The 19,268-nt window shown below is 40.4% G+C and overlaps 1 long non-coding RNA gene across 1 annotated transcript in view; it reads left to right on the top strand.

Moving 5' to 3' along the window:
* The window catches only part of LOC137544488 (uncharacterized), a 227,131-nt gene that overhangs the window by 156,895 nt on the left and 50,968 nt on the right, over positions 1–19,268 (top strand). Inside the window, exon 2 of the long non-coding RNA XR_011025880.1 lies at positions 4,901–5,019. This is a non-coding gene — a long non-coding RNA (uncharacterized lncRNA). The remainder of the gene's footprint in view (positions 1–4,900; positions 5,020–19,268) is intronic.

The following is a 19,268-nucleotide window of genomic DNA, read 5'->3' as shown; positions in this document are numbered from 1 at the left end:
CAGTTCCTGCAAAATGCATTCATAGTCTATGATATCTGCAGATCATCATACACACCTTGTTTAACAGACATTCATCTGCAGATCAGATCCACCAGGATGGATTTTCAGATCTGCAGATGATTGTCTGATCTGCAGATGAATGTCAGTTAAACAAGGTGTGTATGATGATCTGCAGATCTCATAGACTATGAATGCAATTTGCAGGAACGGATCTTTGGAAGGAACAGATCTTTTGCAGATACTGATCTTTTGTGTCTGTACAGCATCTGTGTGTGCAGCATCTAGCAAAGATTTTTTTTCTGATGGGGAGTTCAGCTCCATAGAAAAGACTGTGAAGGTATGGCTCTTATACTACATGGAAGGGGGTGAAATTGGTCTGTGATCTTTCATTTTCAAAAGACTATGGTCTGATGTGTGTATGAGCCTTTAGAAGCTAAACACACCTCCAGAACCACTGGAATGCAATGATGTGTCAGCTTGTTAATTTGTACAGAGCCATAATAATCCAATATGCATACAGACTGTTTCGGATTGTTTGATCCTCATCAGTGCATGGCATGGATTAATTTGGCTCTATGGAGTAGGGCTTGTGAATCCGAGAGGCACAGACTAACCAGCGAGCTCATGGTGACCCAGAACTCATTGGAGTGTGTAAGGGGCTACAATGGTCCTAAAAGCCCCCTTACTAAAATGCTAAAAAAAAACAAAAGTTTGCTTTCTTAAAACAGAAAGAATTTGCGATAATTCAGGTTGGAGTGCGCTCCGAAATGTCTCCCAGTGCATCACTGCTGAATATATGCAAAGTAACCATTGTTACCCTTAGATACATCAGAGGGCAATATATACGCTTAGCAGTTAAGCCTTTTGGCCCGATGAGCAATAAAAAGCGGTCGCAAACATCGATCCCTGCTACCAGCACTTGCAAATTAAAGGTCTTTTTTGACCCCTTGTTGCCATTGTTTTAACATACCTAGCTATTTTAGCATGTATGGGGCTTTGCTATTAAACACTAAATGTGGTGCCATCGACCTTAATATATTTGCAAGAATGTTCCTGGAAATTCGTAGAACAAGCATATTTTCGACTAATTTTTGCATGATAATGTCACAGGCAATTTTGCTCATCCCTATTTATAATCACCATTTTCATATATTGACATTGTTCCCCCACTTTTCACATACAAAATATGAACATTGCCAAATAAGTAATAAGAGTGCATGACACAATCACTCATGCTACAGGTAACTGAAGTACACCTTGACTGATAGGGATATGGAGGTTGTTTGTCATGTTTATTTCCCTTTGTACACTACCCATTGCCTGGCCGTCCTGTTGAGTCTCTACCTCTAATATTGTGGCTAGATAGTGTAATGCTTAAGGGCTCTGCCTCTGACACAGGCGACCAGTTTTCAAATCTTGGCTCTGCCTGTTCAGTAAGCCAGCACCTAACACTGCTACTGCCCATAGAGTGTGTCCTAGTGGCTGCAGCTCTGGTGCTTTGAGTCTGCCATGAGAAAAGCGCAATATAAATGTTTTTTGTCTTGTCAAAACTTTAAGCCATAGACCCTAAACAAACATGCATATCAAATGTTTCACGCTGAAGTCTGACTGGATTAGCCACATGCTTGTCAGATGTGATCCAGATACTACTGCAACCAGAGATCAGCAGGACAGCCAGGCGGCTGGTATTGTTTAAAAGGAAATAAATATGGCCACCTCCATATCCCTACCATTTCAGGTGTACTTTAAAGCCTGGTACACACTTTCAATTACGATTGGCCAATCACTGACCAATTTTATCACCATGTAGTATGAGGGTTTAACTATACAATCTGATCAAGGTATTCAACATCTGTTGACCATCCTACTTCACGGAGGTGGTAAAATTAGTCAGTGATTGGCCAATCATAATTCAACAGTCTGTACTAGATTTTAGCCTGGTACACACATCCAATTTTGATTTGCCAATAATTGGCCAATTTTACCACTTCCATGTAGTATGAAACTTGCCTACAAAATCTGTTCATAGTATTCAAAATCTGTTGTCTATCATGCTACATGGAGGTGGTAAAATTGGCCAGTGATTGACCACTCAAAATCAAGACTGATTAGCAGCCGCTGTATACACATAACAATCAGCAGCTGAAAAGTTTGTTATCAGCTGTTTCAGTGGATGGTTATCACATGCATGTGCACAGCTTTAAAGAAAAACTCCGACCAAGAATTGAACTTTACCCCAATTAGTAGCTGATACCCCCTTTTACATGAGAAATCTATTCCTTTTCACAAACAGACCATCAGGGGGCGCTGTATGGCTGATATTGTGGTAAAACCCCTCTCACAAAGAAATTCTGAGTACGTACTCTTAGCAGTTTCCTGTCTGTGAACCATGTTGCATTGTGGGAAATAGCTGTTTACAGCTGTTTCCAACTGCCAAAACAGCAAGCAGCAGCTACATCACTTGACAGCAGTAAAAATGTCCCCATGTGATAAATGTTAGAATCTAAATCAGGGATTTAAATATTTTACAATGGGCAAACACTGACTAGATCATTTATACATAATTATTGTAAAAATGAAGCACTTTTTTTTAGTGAATTATTTTCACTGGAGTTCCTCTTTAAGAGTCTCCTCAGTTTAGAGTTGAAGAGGCTTCATCTCCTGAGGTTTTATTTCCTGATGATCTTTGTATTTATTTATTTTTTAGACATATTCCAGATATTTTTGTTAGTGAAATTTTAACCAACGCTTTACCAGTTACAAAATGAAAACACACAATTTTGATCAGTTTTTCATTCAAGTAAAGGTCAACTTTTGGAGACTTTTTTTATGGATGTTTACTATAGGTATAGTTATCCTTTTAATCATGCTTTAAGATGAGTTACCAAAAACATAAAGTGAGAATCAGCAGGAAAATATGGTACTTTTCCCACACACACAAAAAAAAACCTTTTCTTTCTTTTGTCCCTGTTATAAGATGTACCCACTTCTTATTATAGTTTATCTATGTTTGTGGTCATTATCAAGAATTATCCATGGAATGAAAAAAATGATCTCTGTTACCCAAGCAATTCTTATTTTATTCTTTATTGTTGAGCCAATGAATAACAAACAAGCTTATTTAGAAAGTAAAAAAAAAAACATTGCTTTTCTTTTTTTTTTCCTTTTGCTCTGATTAAACATCACTTTTGATATTCTGTTTAGCCACTGGAGGGAGTCTCCTCCATTATAAGCTTACTCCATATTTTTACACTTTGCTGCATTCTGAATACAAATTGAGAAACGAGCCTCTTAATCACTCTTGTCAGTGACAGAGTAAGCCACTATTTCAGAGGTAAATTATCAAAATAAAGAAATAAATATTTAAAAAGAACTACAGACTCCTTTCTCTTCATTGTTCTTGTATTGGTTTTTCATTTATGATCAGTCTTCTATTGTAATATATTGAGAATGCATATATAGAAATCAAATTCTGTATATTTTATTAAGTTATGAAACAATCTCTAGAATTTATTTGGAATGTTGATATCAATAATTCATTGATCGCATAGCCATGGTGTTCTAAAAACTTATCGTGAAGTAATACTAGCTGGAACAAATTTCACCTCTGGTGATTCCTTAATTTTGAATGAATTGCAATTCTATTTCATACTGCATATATATTGCACAAAACCTAATGTTAACATTGAATTGCAAGCTCATTCAATGTGAGACATGATTTTGCTCTGCCCATTTCTTTGTATCATTTAATTTCAATATTTTAAAGTTTAGATAACAGACATGTGGACGAACATCCTCATGGCATTGTTCTCTGTTGCATGTAATCCTTGTCATTTACATTACTTGCCATTTTGCATCCACTACATCTGCTTTGCCTGCTGCCATCCACTGCCACTGCAGACACCCCTGCTCCATCTAGTCGCCACTAGCCAATGTATACAGACTGGTAGTTGGCAAGAGCATGGGGCTCCCCATTTGTTTAACAGACCAATTCTCAGTAGCAACAGGGAGGATTTTCATTGATCCACCATGAACCAACGAGAAACCTTCCTGTTGCTAAGGAGGATTCCCCTTGGTCTTTTGCAGTCCAATGGGGAGCCTCATTCTTCTGCCAGGCTCTAGTCTGTATGTACCAGCTTCTCCTCTGCAGTGAACCAAGGGGCGAGTATCAGCCAGGGTGGCACCCACATAACTATAGACCCCACGACCCCTGCTGCTGAACGGACACAGAGCTAGGCTATGTACTTAATGCAGAGCAAGCAGCTTCCTATCATCTTAGTTACCTTCTCTTATTTTATTGCCACCTAGTCATAATTCTCCAGTGCTAGTGAATGTCTTGTTGGCAACGCCATGCTATGTGGATCAGTAAGTTGCTCATGTTTTCTTCACTGTTAACATACGTTTTGATGTCATTCGTGCTTAGTTGTTGGTTGGTAGTAAAGATCTTAATGGCTTAAAGGGGAACTGAAGAGAGAGGTATATGGAGGCTGTCATGTTTATTTCCTTTTAGACAATACCAGTTGCCTGGCAGCCCTGCTGATCCTCTGCCTCTAATACTATTAGCCATAGCCCCTGAACAAGCATGCAGCAGATCAGGTGTTTCAGTGGTTCAGACTTATAAGTCTGATCTGACAAGACTAGCTGCATGCTTGTTTCTGGTTTTAATCAGATACTACTGCAGAGAAATAGACCAGCAGGGCTGCCAGGCAACTGGTATTGATTAAAAGGAAATAAACATGACAGCCTCCATATACCTCTCTCTTCAGTTCCCCTTTAATTTCAATTACAGGAGATTTTGTTTACATTTTACAATTACAAACATAATTACTGTTGCAAATGATTTCACGTAAAGTTTACACAACATTCACAATGTATGCAAAATGTATTTGCCCCTTTCTAGTCAGAAAACAAAGCCATAAGTGTCCACTCAGCATGCACAAGGAATTTCAAAGTAAAAGTGAAGAAGCCACAAAAATGCCAGCAAGACTTCCCAGACAGGAAATTATTTATGTAATAAAGGTAACAATGCTTTATATGTATATATTTAGTAATTTGAAAGTAAATTAAATACATTATTATTGTTGAGATTTTTGTTTGTTGTTTGTATGCTTGCATGTTTGTGTTTTTTTTCCAGTTTCCTTCCTAGCACACTATGGCCTCAATTCTTGTGGCTACGTGAGGTAAAAAAATTTTTTGAAGGTAAAATACCTCATGTGGTATTTTCCTCTTTTTTTTTTAGCAATTTTGAAAGATTTTTCTCCATTTCCGAACATGAGGTAAATGCATAAAGTGAGGTAAAACATGAGGTATTTCAGTGGTAAGCATGCAGTAAATAAATAATAGTAGTCTTTAACTGTCTTCTATAAGTTAGAATAGTCTTTGGAAGATTTTTTTTTGAGGGGGCAAGGTATATTTGATTATGTAGCAACCTATGAAAAGTATATTTATAGGCATCCCTTATTAAAAAAAAAATCCAGTAAATATTTTGGGTTTTATTTCTACTATTCATTTCTATTACACAGTCTGAATAGGAACGACACTAAAACAGCAATAGAAACTCTACTAAAAACTGCAAAATGCATATAAATTGGTTTTACCTCCAGGTACAGGCAGGTCTTAAGGTGGCCACACACGATACAATAAAATGTTCAGATTTTACGGCAATTCGATAAAAACTATCAGATCTCCCGAAGAAATCAAAAGCTTTTTTTTCGTTCGACTGAAAAATCCGATCGTATGTCCCGTTTTCTGCGATTTTTATCGATCCGGAATGCCAGATATGTTTCTTCAATCTTTCTAAAGATTGTATGGTGTGTGTTAGATTGTTAATTTATTAATGCACATACCCTAGCAATTTTGTCAGAGTTTCCAATCATGTGTATCATAATTGGGGGAAAATTTTACATATGTGTGTGGTACATTGGTCATATTTTTGAAATGTTACAATCAGTCAGAAAAATTGAATGCAATTCATAAATTGAACAGATATTTAAAAAATTGTATGGTGTGTGGCCACCTTTAAACTGATCAGTAAATTATGTGCTAACATGCCCCCTAATTTCCATGAGAATAACTATTTTCGGTAAATTACCTCATAAATGGCCTCATAATTTACCTCATGAGGTAAAACATGACTAAAACCTACCAGAATTGCTAAATGTCATTACCTCATGAGGTAAATTACCTCACATGAGGTAATTTGTATGATAACCCTACCAGAATTGAGGCCTATATGTACTTCTGTGATACTGTGATTGTGAGTGGGACAGTTTACCATACAAGAAAAGAAGCCCAGTACCAAGACTACTAAAACGTTCAATCACAACTCATGTCATCTCAATACATAGCAAAAAATCTTTATTAAAGGACTTATCCATACAAACACAACAAATAGTTAAAAACAATGTTAAAATCCCTTCCTTAATCCAATTGTTATTGGAAATCCCTATAGCAGCAGAAACAATACATGACACACTGTCTGTGCAATGATAGTTGTGTAAAGAAATGCACCATGCCTCCATAGAAGCAGCCACACGCTGCGAACGCGCAAGGCGTCTCCCCCGTTCTCTCCATATGCAGCAGCCACATACACTTGGTAAGCACTAGCACTACCGTGCACCTTTGTTTGTCATTATCTTTGTATTAATATTGTGTTTGCAACAGCATTCTGGCAATTCTTATTTGCACAGTATGGACTTTAGCACTTTATTGTTCCACGTGATTTGCACTATTGTTCTGTAAGGGAACACATGAATTTGGTATATATTTATATTTTTTGATACTTTTTTGTATATTTGCAGCAATAATAATTTATTAATTCACATTGACACAGATATTTTTGTGGTTGTAATTGATTTGTTGGGCTGTGCACTTCGAAATAGGTAATACAATTATTATTAGAACACCTGTGAAGCAAATTTGTATATTAATAATACATATGTATAAATAAATAAATAAGTAAAGTGCTGAACGCAAAGATGATGGAAAAGTGACAGCGGTACTTACGCAAGAAGATAACGGGATTAACGTCCAAGCTGCCAAAGGAGAGGAGAGAGACACCCGAGAGACAGCCTTAGTGCACCACGCGGGCACGACCCGCTTCAGAAGAGGCTGAAGTACGAAGGAAAATAGGCCGCACTTATACCCTAAAACCGCCGGGAAAACCGAAAGTGATGCGCCGCAGAGAACGGATATGACACGGCCGCGTCATCAGTGAAACAACGCCGGGTAACCATAGAAACCCGACGCTATTGACTGTCCGCATAAGAAGGAGCCATATTGAGTGACACTGCGGGCAAGGGTGCAGGCGGAACAACGATAGATTTAGAAAAAACAATAATAATCTTCATAAATAAGAATAAAGAGGGATTAAGAATAAATATATGTATATATAGATATATAGGTTGAGAAAAATACACACACACACACACACACATATATATATATATATATATATATATATATATATATATATATATATATATATATATATATATATATATATATATATATATATGTATAATAGAGGAATAGAAATAAGTAAGTTACATTGTATAGAGTCTCAGCACCATAGTCAAATAGTGGCAATACTGCCACCTAGTGAAAAAATACAGGTTGTACAACCACAATTATTATACAATAAGGTACATCAGACAGAGTCAGTTAGTTTTAAGAAAAAATGGCAACAAAAAAAATATATGTAACAGTTTTTTGTTATTATTAGTTATACTAACATTCCCCTTTTTTTTATATTTTATAGTTCTCCTTGTTTAGTGAAAATCTATAAATACTTACCTCTGTCTTTATGGCATGAAGCTGTCTCCGAAGAAAAGATGATAATTCCAGTAGAGAGAAGATGGATCTTATTCTTCCTGTTATTGTATATAAATATGTTCTGTTACATATATATATTTTTTTGCCGTTTTTTCTTAAAACTGACTCTGTCTGATGTACCTTATTGTATAATAATTGTGGTTGTACAACCTGTATTGTTTCGCTAGGTGGCAGTATTGCCACTATTTGACTATGGTGCTGAGACTCTATACAATGTAACTTACTTATTTCTATTCCTCTATTATTATTATTATTATTATTATTATTATTATATATATGTGTATTTTTCTCAACCTATATATCTATATATACATATATTTATTCTTAATCCCTCTTTATTCTTATTTATGAAGATTATTATTGTTTTTTCTAAATCTATCATTGTTCCACCGGCCCCTTTGCCCGCAGTGTCACTCAATATGGCTCCTTCTTATGCGGACAGTCAATAGCGTCGGGTTTCTATGGTTACCCGGCGTTGTTTGACTGATGACACGGCCGTGTCATATCCGTTCTCTGCGACGCATCACTTCCGGTTTTCCCGGCGTTCTTAGGGTATAAGTGCGGCCTATTTTCCTTCGTACTTCAGCCTCTTCTGAAGCGGGTCGTGCCCGCGTGGTGCACTAAGGCTGTCTACCGGGTGTCTCTCTCCTCACCTTTGGCAGCTTGGACGTTTATCCCGTTATCCTCTTGCGTAAGTTCCGCTGTCACTTTTCCATCATCTTTGCGCTCAGCACTTTACTTATTTATTTATTTAGTTACATAGTTACATAGTTATACATATGTATTATTAATATACAAATTTGCTTCACAGGTGTTCTAATGATAATTGTATAACCTATTTCGTATTTTTGACTATGCACCTATTGATGATTTTTTGATTGGTTGTGCACGTACCCAATTTAGATTATCTATTCCTTATTAATCCTATATAGCACTTATATATATTTTACCTACTATTTATTTATCTATTATCCAATCTTGGACCTATTATGTAGTTCTAATTCACATATATATATATATATATATATATATATATATATATATATATATATATATATATATATATATATATATATATATATTTATTTTATCCTTATCCTATTTATAACTCTTTTGTGGTGGTGCAATTATCAATTTATGACATTATACATTTCTATAGGCGGTCCTTTACGCTATTCATCTAGTCCATATAAATTCAGTTGCCAGAGGTTGCATTGTAGTATTGAGTGCTTATTTTTGTTCTATATTGTGGTTAAGAGACCCTGGTGGTCACAGTTTGTGACATTTTAATTGATTTTAACAATTTTGATGGTTTTGGAAAAACAATAAAGATGTATACTGTTTGAATACAACTAGTTTGGTGCTGTTTATGGGGGTATCCTTTTCTCCATGTTTGTATCCTGGAGAGCAGACTTCGCAAGGTGTGGATAGTGTAAGCTAGCAGCCTCCACTTTTTCCCTCTGTGCCACCTCTTCCCCCGTGCATCCTTCTGACCCTCTGTGCCTCCTTCTGTTTCCATTTGTGCCTCCTTCTGTTCCCCTTTGTGCCTCCTGATGTCCACCTTTGTGCTTCCTTCTGTACCCTTGTACTTCATTTAGTCCCCCTGTGCCACCTCTACCCCCTTGTGTGTCTTTCTGTTCCCCGTGCCTCCTTCTTTGCCTCCTTCTGTCCCCCTATAGGCCTCTGTCTTTCTACTTGTGCCTCCTTCAGTCCCCATGTACCACCTCTGCCCCACTGTGCAGCCCTATGTGCCTCCTTCTGTCATTCTTTGTGACTCCTTCTGGCCCCTGGGCCTCCTTCTGTCCCATTGTGCTACCTCTTACCCCTGTGCATCTCTCTGTGCCAAACTGTGCATTATTCTGTCCCCCTTTGTTGCCTCTCTTTGTCCTTCTTTGTGCTTCTGTCCCCCTGTGCCTGATTTCTGTCCCCCTTTGTTTTTACTTGTGTCCCTGGGTCTTTTTCCATCTCTCTGTGCCTCTTTCTGTCCACTTTTTCCTCCTTGTGCCTCCTTCAGTCCCCCTGTGCTTCCTTCTGGCCCCTGTGAATGACACAGGGCTTCTTGCCTGGAGTGACAGCAAGGCTAAAAATGGCCCTGTAGCACACATTACCAGTTTGTTCTTGTAGGCTCAAGGTAAGTGTTGAACTGACAATAGGAGTCTTGTGATATGTATTATGCAGCATTTGGATTGCTTCTGCGCTTAGGGTTTATCTTTCGACACTGTTCAACTTTTGCACTGAGCAGGGTTGCTCATAGTGCACAGGACTGTCTGTAATTATTGTTATTTGTCTTTTCATCCATACCACTGTTGACAACTATTTCTCTGTACTCACCTACTCTTTGGATTTCAATTGTTTTTTATTCTGTTAAGCACTCAATAAAAGATCATTGAATATATTCTTAGCATTGAGGCATTTAGTTTTCATTATTTCCAAAATGGATGTATTTTATTGAATGTCATGTTTTACATATCTGATCTCAGTATATAGTTTAAAATGTTACAAATTTTACATGGAAGATGACTGGTTGCTATGGACAACAATTGCAAATACTTCCCACACATGAGACCTTGAGTTATATATTGGTTTCTCTGACAAGAGGCACTATAATAGGCTAGTTGAAGAATGACATCTGATAACCTGCCACTAGCAATTAATAAAGTGAGGTCATCTTCAATGAAATGTTATATTTATTGTTTCATATTATGCGGCATATCAATAATGTTTCAAGACAGATAGCATTTTTTAGTTAAGTTGCATCCAAGCTACAAGCGGTACTACTTGTGGCTTGGATGCAACTTAACCAAGATGCTGCCCACCTCAAAACATTGTGATGTCATTTAACTATTTTGGGACCACAAGCTCTGACACCTTTAGGGATTAGAGCCTTTTCTTAAATTCACTACTTCCTGAAAACTCTGATTGGTTCAGGGTGTATGTTTCAAAGATTTGGAGGCAGAGGATCAACAGGAAAGCCAGGCAACTGGTATTGTTTAAAACAAAATAAATATGTCAGCCTTCATATCCCTCACAGTTCAGGTGTCCTTTAAGTACAGGACACAGGACTTTCTCATGCATTTTAATAGCTCCCGTTTACACAAATTTGTTGTGAAATTAAGTGCCAAGAAACAGCCCTGACTGCTGCATTTCTAAACTGTGCAATACTCACTCTGCATTGCTACCCCCCATCTAAGTACACGCATACACACACATCCATTTCTTATTCAGTTCTGCTATGGTACATGTTGTATAATACCAAAATGCCAAATAAATTAGTTCAGTTTGCAGTTTCTGTGTGTTATGTGCCAATTAAGATGAGCATTTTCCTTCCACGTGGCCAGCGTTGGTCAGCAGCATGAATATAAATGCTGATGTGCCTCTAGTTCATCATTTTACAATCTAATTACTGGTGAGCAGGGCGAGAGATGAGAAGAACAAAATATTGAGTTTTGTATTGACTGACGTACTATTTGCCTGTCATCAATGTACTGCTAAGATTAGACATTCATTCTCAAGGGAGGAAAGGTTTCTTATGCCTTGTCGTCTAATCAAATATTTCCATATTCTTCATGTATCTCTGCATTTTAATAAAGCACTGTGCAGCTGCTGATTACTAATAAAAAAAGTAAAACTTTAAATTTTCAGGAAAATATCCAAGTGTACACTGACTGTAGCATTTACTTCATAATCATTGTAAGCAAATGTAGGCCCATTGTGCACTGAAAAATGTAAAAGGACCATTGTTAGTAAAATTACCACGATCTGCATCAAAGGCTAGTGCTTGCAGCTGGGCTATAGCAGAGCACACTCATCGGTATGACCCGGAAGTCAGCATGGAGATGGGCTCACAGCCGGAGCGGACATATAGGGCCATAGCCAAAGAGCCAGAAGTCCGTAGTACACTAGTTATAAAGCAAACTGATTCCCCCAAACCCCCCCCCCCCCCCACACACACACACACACACACTTTTGGGAGAAAAAAAGTGCATCTTATGGTCTGAAAAATATGGTACTTTCTTTCTAAATAAAAATTGTCTTTATATTCAATTACACTGGCTGTAAGAAGAAGGTATATGTAATGATCATTGCCAAACTGCCTCTGATAAAACAATGGTGATCCTTGAGAAATGTGTCAGGCCACTGCATGCATTTTATTTATTTTTCTGTCCAATTAATGTTTGTTCCTTACCTATTGGTGCAAATAGCCTGTGATTTACTAATATCCCTATACGGCTGAGGACTCGTCTGGAGCACTTTAATGCCTTCCATATTGGATCCCTGCATGGTGCTTCCACACAGATGGGATGATCGAGAACAGATTAACAGTAGAGATGTCATTAACATAGAATTATCTGTTCGAACGTGAACTTCCGAAAACTGTTTGCGAACAGGCGAATTTGGTGAACCGCCATAGACTTCAATGGGCAGGTGAATTTTAAAACCTACAAAGACTGTTTCTGGCCACAAAAGTTATGAAAAAGTTGTTTCAATGGGTCTAACACCTGGACAGGGGCATGCCAGAGGGGGATCCATGCCAAAAGTCTCATCAAAAATTACGGAGTTGACGCAAAGTCGGGTTTTAATCCCTAAAGGGCATGAATCACATTATGCACAGCTCTGGGTGTCAGTGGGCTTTGGAGTGTCTCACACAGAGAAATACAATAGTAATATCAGAAAACAGTGAAATAATAATGCACTGGAGTGGTTCTCTGCCTGCAACTTAATGAGGCAACAGCAGTAGTGCGCACACAGCTCTGGGTGTCAGTGGGCTGTGGAGTGCCACAAACAAACAAAAAAAAAATACAGGAGACCGATGTGCTAATAGGGCTGTTTGAAGTGCTTTCACAGCAAGTAAGGAACACAGGCCTAGATAATACGTTCCCCATCTATCTGCAGCAAGTCTGTCCCTGTTCTCACCAACAGTCAGCAGCCAGCAGAGAATTGATCCAATATGGTCACTGCAACTGCTTTTTGATAGGGGGTGGGGGTCCAGGAAGGGGTGCTAGCTGATTGGCTGCCATGTGTCTGCTGATTGTGAGGTAAGGGGTCAAAGTTTACCTTAATGCTAATGTATGGGGGACAAATCGAACATGCCAAATGTTCGCTGTTTGCCGCAAAAGCGAACAGCTGATGTTCGCAGAATACTGCTCGCCGGCAAACTGTTCTGGTCATCTTTAATCAACCACTGATATGCTTGTATGCTGAGCTGTCAGTATTGGCCTTTTCAGCCAACTAATAAGGTGAGCTGCTCTCTGCATTGAGAGGCGAGGATCTAGTTTATACTTTTTAAACACAAGGAGCGCTTCCTTCTTATCTTTTTTACAGTTTCTCAGCCGTATTGTGGTATTCTACAGAAGAACAGCTGCATACTTGCATTTTCAACCTCTGAACTGTTTACAGAGTGGGCTAAGTGAGCTGCCCCATGGACTAAGGGCTTACTCTACAGTTTTACTTTGTCATCATTTTGGTACAAGTTACAACCTTTCCCTGCATTAAAAACAGAAGAAGTCTCACCCTTATGTGCAGTAAGGTGATGCAGAGGTCAGAGGAGACAGCCTAAAGCTGGCCACTAACGGTCCAATTTCAAGCGAAAAATCGTTTGTGCGATCAGAAATTCTGTTAGTATGAAAAATCGTTCACTACACCATCAATGAACCAATATTTGCTTCATATCTATCACAACCAACAAGAAAATCCAAATTTTGGTTTGACAAAAATCCAATCGGATTTATAATTTATAATCGTTTGTAATCGATTGTGCCCATCAACTGAGATTATTTTCAACCAATACGACCTGATCTGATCGCTCGAATGATTTTTCGCTAGAAATTGGACTGTTAGTGGCCACCGTAACAACCAGCATTGTACTGTTAGGCCTGGGGCCCACTTGTAGCACGTTTCTAAGCACTTGTAATTTTGAAAAGCTCTTGCTAATGTAATGCTATGTGTGTAATCCCACTTGAGGGATGTAATTTTTTTTTTTTTTTTAGAAAAAAAAATCACCCATAGCATTACATTAGAAAAAGCTTTACAAAAAGAAGTGCTGCTAGCTAAGTTGGTCACAGGCCTAAGTGTGTATATAGCTCACTGAAAGTGTCTCTGATTAAATAATGGGACTAAAATCAGCCCCATTTTTTAGTAAAGCAGTTAATAAAAGTGACTTGATGAGTGTTAAACCACACAAACTTAAAGACGAGCTGTCAGCCATACTATTTAAAAAAAAAAGCATATACAGTGGGATGCAAAAGTTTGGGCAACGTTGTTAATCATCATGATTTTCCTATATAAATCATTGGTTATTAGGATAAAAAATGTCAGTTAAATATATCAGGGCCAGATTTAGGCCAAGGCTATCTAGGCCATGGCCTAGGGCACCACAGGAAGAAGGGCACCAAATCAGCAGGCTAAACTGGCACAGCATTTACAAGCTTGCAAATGCTGCAATACAGGGAGCTCAGGCAAGTGCCTGACTGCAGTACTCTGCTGCTAGCTGCCTGTGCAACAGCCACCTTGCTCTCTGTGCACGTTTGCATTGTGTGGCTGGTGGCTATGGACTTGGGCAGCATTGGAGACGGAAAGGAAGAGGAAGTGTCTGCACTGGAGAAGAGAGGACAAATGAGTGACACATATGGCTGCTACAGAGTGAAGGCGAACTGGCTACCTATACTGAAAGGTGGGGGTGGGAAAAGGAGGGATTAAGGGAGTCATCTAGCTACCTATACTGGAGGGAAAGTGGGAGAACTAATCTGGCTACCTATACTGGGGGGAGGGGAGGGGTTATCAGGCCACCTATACTACAGGGAAGGGGGTCATCTCGCTACCTATACTGAAGGGGGCGGCTGGTGACAGTGACCTATGGTCGTAAAGAGTACAAATCCGGCCCTGAAATATATTATACAGGAGACACACACAGTGATATTTGAGAAGTAACATGAAGTTTATTGGATTTACAGAAAGTGTGCAAAAATTTTTTTTAAACAAAATTAGACAAGTGCATAAATTTGGGCACCACAAAAAAGAAATGAAATCAATATTTAGTAGATTCTCCTTTTGCAGAAATGACAGCCTCTAAACACTTCCTCTAGGTTCCAATGAGAGTTTGGATCCTGGTTGAAGGTATTTTGAACCATTCCTCTTTACAAAACATCTCTAGTTCATTCAGGTTTGATGGCTTCCGAGCTCAGCTTTAACTCACACCACAGATTTTCAATTATATTCAGGTCTGGGGACTGAGATGGCCATTCCAGAACATTGTACTTGTTCCTCTGAATGAATGCCTTAGTGGATTTTGAGCAGTGTTGTTGTCCTGTTGAAAGATCCAGCCCCGGTGCAGCTTCAGCTTTGTCACTGATTCCTGGACCTTGGTCTCCAGAATCTGCTGATACTGAGTGGAATCAATGCGTCTCTCAACTTTGACAAGATTCCTAGTCCCTGCACTGGCCATACAGCCCCACAGCATGATGGAACCACCACCATATTTTACTGTAGGTAGCAGGTGTTTTTCTTGAAATGCTGTGTTGTTTTTCTTCCATGCACAACGCCCCTTGTTATGCCCAAATAACTCAATTTTACTTTCAGCAGTCCACAGCACCTTATTCCAAAATGAAGCTGGCTTGTCAAAATGTGCTTTAGCATACCTCAAGTGGCTCTGTTTGTGCTGTGGGCAGAGAAAAGGCTTCCTCTGCATACAGCATCTCCTTGTGTAAAGTGCGGCAAATGGTTGAACGATGCACAGTGACTCCATCTGCAGCAAGATGATGTTGTAGGTCTTTGGTGCTGGTCTGTTGGTTGACTGTTCTCACCATTCGTCGCTTCTGTCTATGCAAGATTTTTCTTGATGAGCCACTTCAAGCCTTAATTTAAACTGAGCCTGTGGTCTTCCATTTCCTCAATATGTTCCTAAGTATGGAAACAGATAGCTTAAATGTCTGAGACAGCTATCTGTATCCTTCCCCTAAACCATGATTGTGAACAATCTTTGTCTTCAGGCCATTTGAGAGTTGTTTTGACCCCCATGTTGCTACTCTTCAGATAAATTTAAAAAGGGAGGGAAACTTACAATTGACCCCCTTAAAGGAGTCATCAGGGAAAACTTACTAAAATAAGTGCTACTTACCGGGGTTTCCTCCAGCCCCAAGCTCCCAGCATGCCTCTCGCCGCAGCTAACCACAGCTCCGTCCCAGTCCCTGGCGATGACGTCAGGGCAACCTCCAGGTCGCCCTGTACTGCGCCTGTGCGAGCGGCGCTGTCAATCACCGCCACGTGGGCCGAAGCGGACTATGCAGGCGCAGTAGTTCTGCACCTGCGCAGTCCGCTCCAGCCCACGTGGCGGGGATTGACAGCGCCGCTCATGCAGGCGCAGTACAGGCCAATCGAGGTCACCCTGACATCATCGCCGGGAACCAGGATGGAGCTGCGGCGAACGGCTCCGGGGAGAGCTGCGGCGAGGGACATGCTGGGAGCTTGGGGCTGGAGGAAGCTCCCGGTAAGTAGCACTTATTTTACTAAGTTTTCCCTGATGACTCCTTTAACCACTTGAGGACTGCAGGGCTAAACCCCCCTAGTGACCAGGCCATTTTTAGCAAAATTGGCCACTGCAGCTTTAAGGCCAAGCTGCAGGGCCGCACAACTCAGCACAGAAGTGATCCCCCCCCCCTTTTCTCCCCACCAACAGAGCTCTCTGTTGGTGGGGTCTGATCGCTAACCCCATGTTTATTTTTTTTAAAATAAATATTATTGTTTTTTTTTTCTTTAAAAACCCCTGTTTCTTTAAATTTCTTCCCTCCCTCGCTCCCTCCCTCCCCACAGCCAGCAAATTATGGCGATCGGCTGTCATAGGCTTCTGCCTATGAGAGCCGATCGCTCTCTTGTCCCCCATGGGGACAGCCGTGTCACACGGCTGTCCCCAGTGCAGCGCTGCTGCTCATCGCAGCGCTGCACCTAGTAAATAGACGGTGTGATCGGCGTCTAACAGTCTCCCGAGCGGCAATAGCCGCTCGGAGACTAAAGGCGGGGCGGAGCTCCACCCTCCGAGCATGAGATGCGCGCGCACCATGCGCGCGATCTCATGCAAAACAGAGCCCCAGGACTTTACGACAATTGGCGTTAGGCGGTCCTGGGGCTGCCGCCGCGGCCACGCCCACTGGCGTGACGCGGGCGGCAGAAGGTTAAATACTCTTTCTTGTAATTGGATTCACCTGTGTATGTAGGTCAGGGGTCACTGAGCTTACCAAGCCAATTTGAGTTCCAATAATTAGTTCTAAGGCCCCGTTCACACTTGAGTTTTTGCAAAAAACGGAACTGATGTCCAGATCCGTTCCGTGCGCATCCGGACCGGATCCATACGGTTGCACTCGGGACTGTTCCGGATCCGTTCCGTTTGCATCTGGTTTTTCATCAGTAGGTGATCAGGTTGATATCCGGATCTGTTTTTAAAGAGATACAGACTATATAAATTCTTGGGGTCTGGGAGGTCTGCAGAAGCCCTGGGGTCATTGTTGGAGACAGCCTGACGTGTGGAGACCATCCTTGGATATAGAGACTGCAGTTTGGACCATGGATCCAGTGTTTTTGTACTCATTTTACCTGGGAATTGTCTCCTTTTTGATTTTTACCTATACTATGTGGGAAGAAGGCATGCTCCTCGCAGGCGATGGTGGGTGCACTAGGCAGGTAGCTGCTGCACCTGTAGAATCAGGTCCTCAGGTGTGTAGGGCCTCACCTCTTCGTCCGACATGCTGCCAAATATTTCCAGCCACAAGTCACTGCTGCTCGACTCCTCAAACACTGGCCCCATGAAAATGCATAGGAAGTGCGTAGAACGTCCAGATTTTTTATAGCCAGTGTGTTGCCTCCTTTCCGTTTCTCATTGATTCAGCTGTGCGGATGGTGCAGTCAGGATCCGGTCCGGGTGCGGCAGCCGGATCCGACGTACGTGAAAAATAGAGCAAGTTGGAAAAGTGTCCGGAGTCCATATCCGGTCCGGATCCGGTCCGCGCGGAACGGACGAGTATGTACGCATCCATAGACTATCATTGGATTGCCAAACGTCCGTTCCGTTTGTACAGTATACGTTCCAGATCCAGTCCGGAAAATCCGGACTGCTAACGCAAATGTGAACACAGCCTTAAGGTTTTGGAATCAATAAAATGTTTTATGCGCCTTACTAATGTTATTTAAACAATTATTGCGCACTTTCTGTAAATGCAATAAACTTAATTTCACTTCTCAAATATCACTGTGTGTGTCTCCTATCCTATACACTAAAATGCAAGTGTCCCTGCATCATCAAGTGAATGGTTGTGTGTCCCTGGCTTTTTTGTACTGAGCATGTGCACAGCCAGGGCAGTTAGGACACAGGTCCGGATCTGACAGTTTGCTGTGTGTGGTTCACAGAGGTTCTCATTGCATTGTGGGAAATAACAGCTTTTTCCAACTGCCAAGCAAGCAGCTCCCTGTGCTCATATACTTCAGACAGTGGTGGGGAAAGCGCAAGCTGGACGTGTATGTGCGCGCATTGCGGGGGGTAGCGGCTGTGACCTAGTGCCTGTTTTTTTAACGGACGGGCCTTTTTACTAGTATGATATATTTAACTGACATTTTTCATCGTAACAACCAACAATTTTTACAGAAAAATCATAACGATTAACAAGATTGCCCAAACTTTCGCATCCCACTGTATATAAGTAGATAAATACTTACTCTACTTACATAACATATGTAAGTACCCTGTCCACATTTTGATATTAGTGATATGTCTATAGTAATTTTGACTGTGTCTATCTTAAAGCAAATCCTCCCTTACTCTGTCTGTGTATCATTGCCTGCCTTCCTCCCAATCTTCAGACACTCCCACCCAGTTCTATGCAGTAGAAAGTGTATTGTCTCAGCATGAGAAATATTGGCCAATCAGAGAGGAACAGAGGTGTGGAGGGGAAAACGGGAGGGAAAGAGGCTTCAACCAATCAGGCTGCATTAGTTATGTCTGAAGGGAAAGTAAAGAAGAAAAAAAGGAAACCCAGCATGCCCTGCAACTTCTTTTGTGTGGCAGATATACCAAATAAGAGCCAGGGAAACTGGGCAGGGTTGCTCGGATACCTCCAATCACGATTCGTGTGATCACAAATTTGAATCCGCCCACTTTCAAATTAACTCATGGTCACGATCACGAATAGAAACAGATATCAGACTCGAGTTCGGTTTTGAGTCGAATAACTGCATGTAATCATGAATCATGAGTTTTGGTTCGTGATTAAAAACCCGTCGACTTTAACGGTTAATAGCAAACCCCCCTAAGTTCCAGAAACAACAAATTTGCAGGCTATGTTAAGAAGAAAAGTGGGAGCAAGAAGAAAACATTTTTTCAAAAAGACCTTATACTTTTTGAGAAAATCGATTTTAAAATTTTAAAGGAAAAAATACTTGTAAATGCGGTAAAT

Source organism: Hyperolius riggenbachi, chromosome 2, assembly GCF_040937935.1.
Source record: "Hyperolius riggenbachi isolate aHypRig1 chromosome 2, aHypRig1.pri, whole genome shotgun sequence".
NCBI lineage: Eukaryota > Metazoa > Chordata > Amphibia > Anura > Hyperoliidae > Hyperolius > Hyperolius riggenbachi.
This window is presented reverse-complemented; position numbering and strand designations above follow the sequence as displayed.